Source organism: Chrysochloris asiatica, unplaced genomic scaffold (genome assembly GCF_000296735.1).
Source record: "Chrysochloris asiatica unplaced genomic scaffold, ChrAsi1.0 scaffold00401, whole genome shotgun sequence".
NCBI lineage: Eukaryota > Metazoa > Chordata > Mammalia > Afrosoricida > Chrysochloridae > Chrysochloris > Chrysochloris asiatica.
The window spans coordinates 1,552,484-1,560,444 of NW_006408919.1; positions in this window are offsets into that span (position 1 = coordinate 1,552,484).

Below are 7,961 nucleotides of genomic sequence, written 5' to 3' on the forward strand. Positions count from 1 at the left end.
TTATGTCATTCAGACCATCAGCCAGTCTGCTCTACAGAGAGGAGTTAGAAAATGAACTAGCCCCCTGAATGTTAGTATCTACTAAATAAAATGTTTAGAAGGAGATTGGCCCAAATATATGAAAAGAAAAATTGTGGAAGAACCCTAGATCCACCACTTGCTAGCTGTGTGATCTTGGACAAATTAATTTCCTATCCTTCTGGAGCCTCAGTTTCCACTTCTGTAAAATGATAACAACCTTGAAAGGTTGTAATGAACATTAGACATAAAACATATAAAGGATTCATTACAGGAACTCAGCTATAAGCTACTGTGAATTTAAAGGTAACAATTCCTTCCTTCTCCATGCTACTTTTGAGGTGTGTACATACTTACTTAGTTATACTAATTAACTTATATTATGCATATATGTTGTTTATCTATATCTTCTTCTCAACTGGCAATCATTATTGGCAGGCCAGTAACTTTCTTTGGATCCCTTGTTTCCTCTATACTGTATGCTGAGCAAATAATCTGAGAAGCTGGGTTTTATGAAGAAAAATGTGGCATCAACAATCTGCAATATGCAGATGATAAAAAGTTGCTTGCTGAAAGTAAAGACAACTTAAAATATTTACTGATGAAGATCAAAGAGAACAGCCTTCAGTATGGATTGCATCTCAATGTAAAGAAAACAAAAATCCTTACCACTGGACCAATAAACAACATTTTTATCAACGGAGAAAAGATTGACGTTGTCAAGGACTTCATTCTTTTTGGATCAACCCTCAACAATAATGGAAGCAGCAGCTAAGAAATCAAATGACATATTGTGCTAGGCAAATCTGCTGCACAAGATGTCTTTAAAGTGTTGAAGAGCAAAGGTGTCAGCTTGAGAACTAAGGTGCATCTGACCCAAACCATGGTATTTTCAATAACCTCATATATATGCGAAGTGTGGACAGTGAATAAAGAAGACCATAGAAGAATTGATGCTTTTGAGTTATGGTGTTGTTGTTGTTAAGTGCCATCAAGTTGGTTCCGACCCATAGTGACCCTGAACAGGGTTTCCGAGACTGTAAATCTTTACGGGAGTAGAAAGCCTCATCTTTCTCCCATGGAGCAGCTGGTAGTTTCGAACCGCGCAGCCCGATTCGTAACCACTACACTACCAGAGCTCCTTGAGTTATGGTGTTAGAGGAGAATATTGAAAGTGCCATGGATTGACAAAAGAACAGATCTGTGTTAGAAGAAGGGCAGCCAGAGTGCTCCTTGGAGGCCAGGATAGCCACACTTGATCTTTCATACTTCAGACATTTTGTCAGAAGGGACCAGTTGCTGGAGAAGGATATCATGTTTGGTAAGGTGGAGCATCAGAGAAAAAGAAGAAGACCCCCAGCGAGATGCATTGGCAAAATAACAGCATCAATGGGCTCAAGAGTGGCAACAATTGTGAGGTTGGCCCAGGACCGAGCAGTGTTTCATTCTGAGTCAGTACAGACTCAATGGCACCTAACAACAGCAACCACAGTTTCCATTATGGTCAGCAAAAGTGATAGCAATTGACACAATAGTCATAACAATGGATTCAAACAAACCAACAGTCATGAGGATAGTACAGGACTGAACAATTTTCTACTGTTATAAATAGGTTTCTGTGGTACTTTGAATTTACTTGATATGGCTTTTCTATCCAAAGTCATCATAATTCCCAAGTGATTGGGCAGACCATGCAAACAAGGTGTACAGGACTCTAAGACTGGGATTGGTTAGCTTTGCCATCCAGCTAGGTTTAAAAGGAGCCATCTCAGAAGCAGAAAGAATGATTCCAGGTCCATCAAGAAGAAAGAACATGAGTGGAGTACGAGAGCCCTACCTAGAAAGTGACTAACAGAAGAGGTGGTCACATTGAGAGATAGAGCAGTTGTAGGCTTCAGGACCATGGACTGAGTGAAGTTGAATGCCTACAGGAGACTGGCTTGTAGAATATGCCCTTTGGGTCTTCACAGACTGATTAAAAGAGGTTTGTAGCATTTGCCTGAGTAGGGCAGAAGCTAAGGGGCCACGTGGCTGAGAAACCAAAGACAAGAGTGGGGAATGCCTGCAGTATGTCTGACAAGAATAATTCCTGATTGGAAAACTGCTACATTCTGAGGTGGTTTTGATCCTGAATTGTAGTCTGTTCACTTCTCTAATAAACTCCATAATCATGAGTCTTGTTATGAGTTCTGTGTGGCCATTGCAATGTATTCTGGAAGCCAGTTGTAAGGCAGAAAGTGTTATGGGAGGGATGGTTGGTGTCAAAATAGGGTAAAGAAAGTTGTAGGGTGGAGGCAAGTCTGACCTCTACTTCATAGTAATCAGTCTTGAGTTGATTTTGAATTTTATTCTCTTCCCCCCTTGTGAAGACAACAGAAGTAAGACACGGTCAGACATGATCCCCACATATTTTCTACAATTTGCCATGAGTCAGAACCAGCTCAGTGGCAAGTAACAACATCAAACATTTCTGTTATGACACCTAGACTGAAACAGGCCTTCAAATACTTTGTGTTAAATTAATTAGACACTTTAAAACATTAAGAGAAAGTATCAATGAGTACAAAATAATATTGTCTGAAGTAATTACCAAAAGTATTAATGACTATTAGAACTAAAATAATCAATGAATACACACAGAGAGTGCAGTGGCTCTGTAAGAAAGCACTGGACTGAGAACTAGCAGCCCCACAGTAGTGGAGTGGAGTCCTACTGTGGCACTGTAGGTTAATGTGCTGGACTGCAAATTTGGTTTGAACCACAAGGTTCAAGCTCACCAGTCGCTCCTAGGTAACCCTACACAGTAGGTCACTGTGGGTTGGAAACAACAACAACAGAGCTGCTGCATGGGAGAATGATGAGGCGTTCTGCTCCTGCAAAGATTCACAGCCTCAGAAGCACTATACAAGTTTACTATGAGTCTGAACCAATTAGACAGCATTTGCCTACAACTAGCAAGAAAGATCCAGAAATGTGATTAGTTGAACCTTAAAGATGTTGATTCTGAGTTTACTTTTAACATTCTCACTCATATGGGAATGTTCATGGACTTACCCTAGCCTTCCAAAGCAATATTGGTCAATCATAGTTCTGCTTTTCACCTCCATTCCCCACAATTCTCTGAATATAGTAGGCTCAGCCTGGCTTGTTCCAAGAATTTGTGTTCAAAATGGGAAACTGAATAGAAAACAGTGGAACTAGAGGGCTAGGATCATTTAGGAAAAAGCTAGTACAATCTTCAGAGTTAAAACTTGGGGATTGGCAAGCAAGGGAAAGGGAAATCTTCAAACATATTCAAGAGATTTTTGTTGTCATTAGGTGCCATCAAGTCGGTACCAACTCATAGCGACCCTATGCACAACAGAATGAAACACTCCCTGGTCCTGGGCCAACCTCACAATTGTTGCCACACTTGAGCCCACTGATGCTGCCACTTTGCCAATCCATCTCACTGAGGGTCTTCCTTCTTTTCTCTGATCCTCCACCTTACCAAACATGATATCCTTCTCCAGCGACTGGTCACTACTGACAATATATCCAAAGTATGAGAGACAACATTTGGTCATTCTGGCCTCCAAGCAGCACTCTGGCTGCACTTCTTCCAACACAGATCTCTTGGTTTTTTGGCAGTCCAAGGTACTTTCAATATTTTCCTCCCTCCAACACCATAACTCAAAAGTATCAATCAATTCTTCTACAGTCTTCCTTATTCACTGTCCATTTTCACATCCATATGAGGTTATTGAAATGCCATGGCTTGGGTCAGGCATACCTTAGTCCTCAAGCTGACGTCTTTGCTCTTCAACACTTTTAAAAGTTCCTGTGCAGCAGATTTGCCTAATGCAATGCATCATATTCAAGAGTAGAAAGAGTATAATGAACTTATGTAGCCATCACCTTAATTTAGGCATATGTAAACTAAACGATACAAAGAGAGACCTAAGAAGAATTGATGTTTTTGAATTGTGTTTCTGGTAAAGAATATTTAATATACTATGGACTGCCATAAGAATGAACAAATCTGTCCTGGAGGAATGACAATCAGAATGTTCCTTAGAAGGAAAGATTTTGGCTTATGTACTTTGGACATGTCTTTAGGATGGACCAGTTCCTGGAAAAGGCCATGACATGATGCTTGGTAAAAAATAAAAAGACTCCCAACAAGCTGTAATGACACAGTGCAACAACAATGGGCTTAAACATACAAATGACTGTGAAGATGGCCCAGGCCAGATAATGTTTCTGTTGTTTTTGTTAGGTGCCATCTAATTTATATCAACTCACAGCAACCTTATGCACAACAGAATGGAACACTGCCGGGTCCTGAGTCAACCTCAAAATCCTTACTACCTCTTAGATACTGCTGCTGCTGCCACTGTGCCGATTCATCTCATTGACAGTCTTCTTCTTTTTCACTTTACCATGAATGGTGTTCTTCTCCAGGGACTGGTCCCTTCTGATATGTTTGAAGTATGAGAGAGAAAGTCTTCCCATACTGACTTCTAAGGAGCACTCTGGCTATACTACCTCTAACACGGATTTATTTGTTCTTTTGGCAGTCCGTGGTATTTTTAATATTCTCTTCCAACACCATAATTCAAAGGCATCAATTCTTATACAGTCTTTATTCATTATGTAACTTTCACAGGCATATGAGGTTATTGGAAATACCATAGCTTGGATGAGATGTACCTTAGTCCTCAAAGAGATATCTTTGCTCTTGAACAATTTGAAGATGTCTTGTGCAACGGATATGCGTAATGCAATATGTCATTTTATTTCATGACTGCTGCTTCCATGAGTGTAGATAGTTAACCTGAACAAAATGTTGTCTTTGACAATTTCAATCTTTTCTCCATTTATCTTTATGTTATTTAGTGATCCGGTGGAAAGTTGTTTTTTGTTATTGTTGTTGTTTTTTACATAGAGATGCAACACATACCATAGGCTGTGGTCTTCGATCTTTGTCAGTATTTTAAATTATCTTTGCTTTCAGCAAGCAAGGTTGTATCATATGCATATTTCAGATTGTTAATGAGTTTTCCTCCAAGTTCTTTTTCATATAATTCAGTTTCTCAGATTATTTGTTAAGCATACACACTGAATAAATACAGTGAAAGAATATAACTCTTCCCTAATTTTAATCAGTCAGAGTTCCCTTGTTCTGTTCAAACTGCTTTTTGGTATATGTACAGGTTTCACATGAGCACAATTAAGTATTCTAGAATACTCATTCTACACACTAATTCTATAGCTTGTCATGATCCACACAATCAAAAGCCTTTGCATAGTCAATAAAGCACAAGTAAACATCTTTCTGGTATTTCAGCTAAGATCTATCTGATGTCAGCAAGGATATCCATCATTGCATATCCTCATCTGAATCCAGCTTGAACCTCTGACAGTTCTCTGTCAATGTACTGCTGCAGCCATTTTTAAATCATCTTTAACAAAATTTTATTTGCATGAGATATTAATGATATTGTCTGATGATTTCCACAATTCACTGGGTCACCTATCTTGGGAATGAGCACAAACATGGTTCTCTTTCAATCACTTGATTATATAACTGTCTCTCAAGTTTCTTTAAATAAATGAATAAGTGACCAGTGCTGCATCAGTTTGTTGAAAGACTTCAATTTGTATTCCATCAATTCCTGGAATCTTGTTCTTTGCCAATACCTTCAGTGCACCTTGGACTTCTTCTTTTAGTAGCATTGGCTCTTGATTATATGCTACCTCTTGAAATGGTTGAACATTGGTCATTTCTTTTTGGTACAGTGACTCTGTATATCCCTTCCATCTTATTTTGATACTTTCTGCATTATTCTTTTGTCCATTGAATATTGCAAGTCATACTTGAATGTTTTCTTCATTTCTTTTAGCTTGAGAAATGCTGAGCATGTTCTTTCCTTTGGTTTTTCTAACTCCTCGTCTTTGAACATTTCATTATAATATTCAATTTTGTCTTCTACAATGCATGAAATCTGTTTTTCAGATGGTCTCTAAATTCAGGTGGGATAGGTCCAACATCATATTGTGACTCTCTGGACTTGTTTTAATTTTCTTCAGCTTTAATTTGAACTTGCATATGAACAATTGATGGTCTGTTCCATAGTCTGCCCATGGCCTTGTTTTGGCTGATGATATGGGGTTTTTCCACCATCTCTTTCCACAGGTGTAGTCAACTTGATTTCTGTGTATTCCATCTAGTGAAGTCCATTTGTATAGTCATTTTTATGTTGTTTAAGAAAGGTATTGCAATGAAGAGGTCATCAGTCTTGTAAAATTCTTTCATGTGAGCTCCATCATCATTTCTATCACTAAGGCCATATTTTCCAACTACTGATCCTTCCTCTTTGTTTCCAACCTTTACATTCCAATCACCAGTAATGATCAATGCATCTTGATAGCATGTTTGATCAAGTTGATAGAATTCTTCAAGTTCATAAATCACTGGTTTTAGCGGTTGGTGCTTAAATTTGAATAATAGTTGTATTAACTGATCTTCCTTGTAGGCAGATGGACTTTATCCTATCACAAACAATGTTGTGCTTCAAGATAGATCTTGAAATGTTCTCTTTTTTTGCTCTTGAAATTCAATTTATTGTTAGTTCAGGCCAACCAGTAGAGAGTTATGTACTTCCTAACATTTATTTATTTAACAAAAATTTGCCCCTACCAATCTCATTTTGCATTATAATCCTTATTTTGGCCTATGCTAAGAGTCATGACAATAAACAGCTCTGTAAAATTTACCATACTAAAGATCAAAAATAGTAGTTGAGAAGACACTGGTAATTTTTATTTATACAGTGTAACAGTTTTGAGATCCCACTAGAGACATTATTTTAAATTTCAGTATTTTAAAAAAGTGGCTCTTTCTGAAATGACTGACTTTAAGAAAGATATTATAAATCCTGTACTTTCTTATGTTTATCTTCCTTGGCTTTGGTTTCTTGGTATCTGGCCATTAAACTAACAAACTGAAAGCTCTCTTCTAGTCATTATTTCATGTTTTGTCTCTCCTTTATTTTTATTTTTATTTTTTGAGACATGGATTTGTAAATAGGATAAGTACTGGACAACTAACTGTGCTAACTGCAAGGTTGGCAGTCCAAACCTATTTATTGCTTTCAGAAATCCTATACAATGTCAGTATGTGTTGGAAGCAATGTGTTAATACACAACAACAACATATCTAAACACAGACGTTTTCATTTGATTCTCACCATTTTGTGAGAGAATGAATCTTAGCTATATGGCCCCTGCTTTGCTGGTTAAGAAGCTCAGTGCTGGTTGATTTAATCAAGGTTGCCAGGCTGATAAAAACAGCTGGTGTTGAAGTAGAGTTCAGCTCTTCTGCTTTTCAATCCTACAGTTTTAAAATATCACAGTGCCTCTTTCTGATGCTATTTTCTTTTTCATGTTTTATTGTGAATTATATGATATTTTACATGAGAGAACTTTAGTTTTACATTCATTCTATCGTATATTGTCTCATTGCCATGGTTCCAATCCCCTCCATGCATCATCAACCGACCAAAGGGTATACCCTATAAACCCGCCCCCTACACTCCCCTCTCCCCCACCAGTCTTCAGGACCCAGTCCCTCTCCCTGTCTGGATGCAAAGTCCCCAGCCGCTTCATCACTCCACGTCATCGTTTCTGCCTCCATCTCGGGCCTCGCTGCTTCTCTGGGTAGGGTCCCGCTCTTGGCTCTTCTCCGTTGATGGTCCCAGAGACCTCGGCTCCTAGACTGGAGAGTTAATAACTCCCTTCCTTGCTACCAAACGTCTACCTTTAAATTTCTAACCCTCACAACCAGTCCTGATAACAATCATTCACTATTGTATCACAAGTGACCCATCTGCATTTCATTTCATCAGCTCCACCTAGACAGATTGGATAGTACTCACTGGAGATTCTGCCTTCCTCCATGC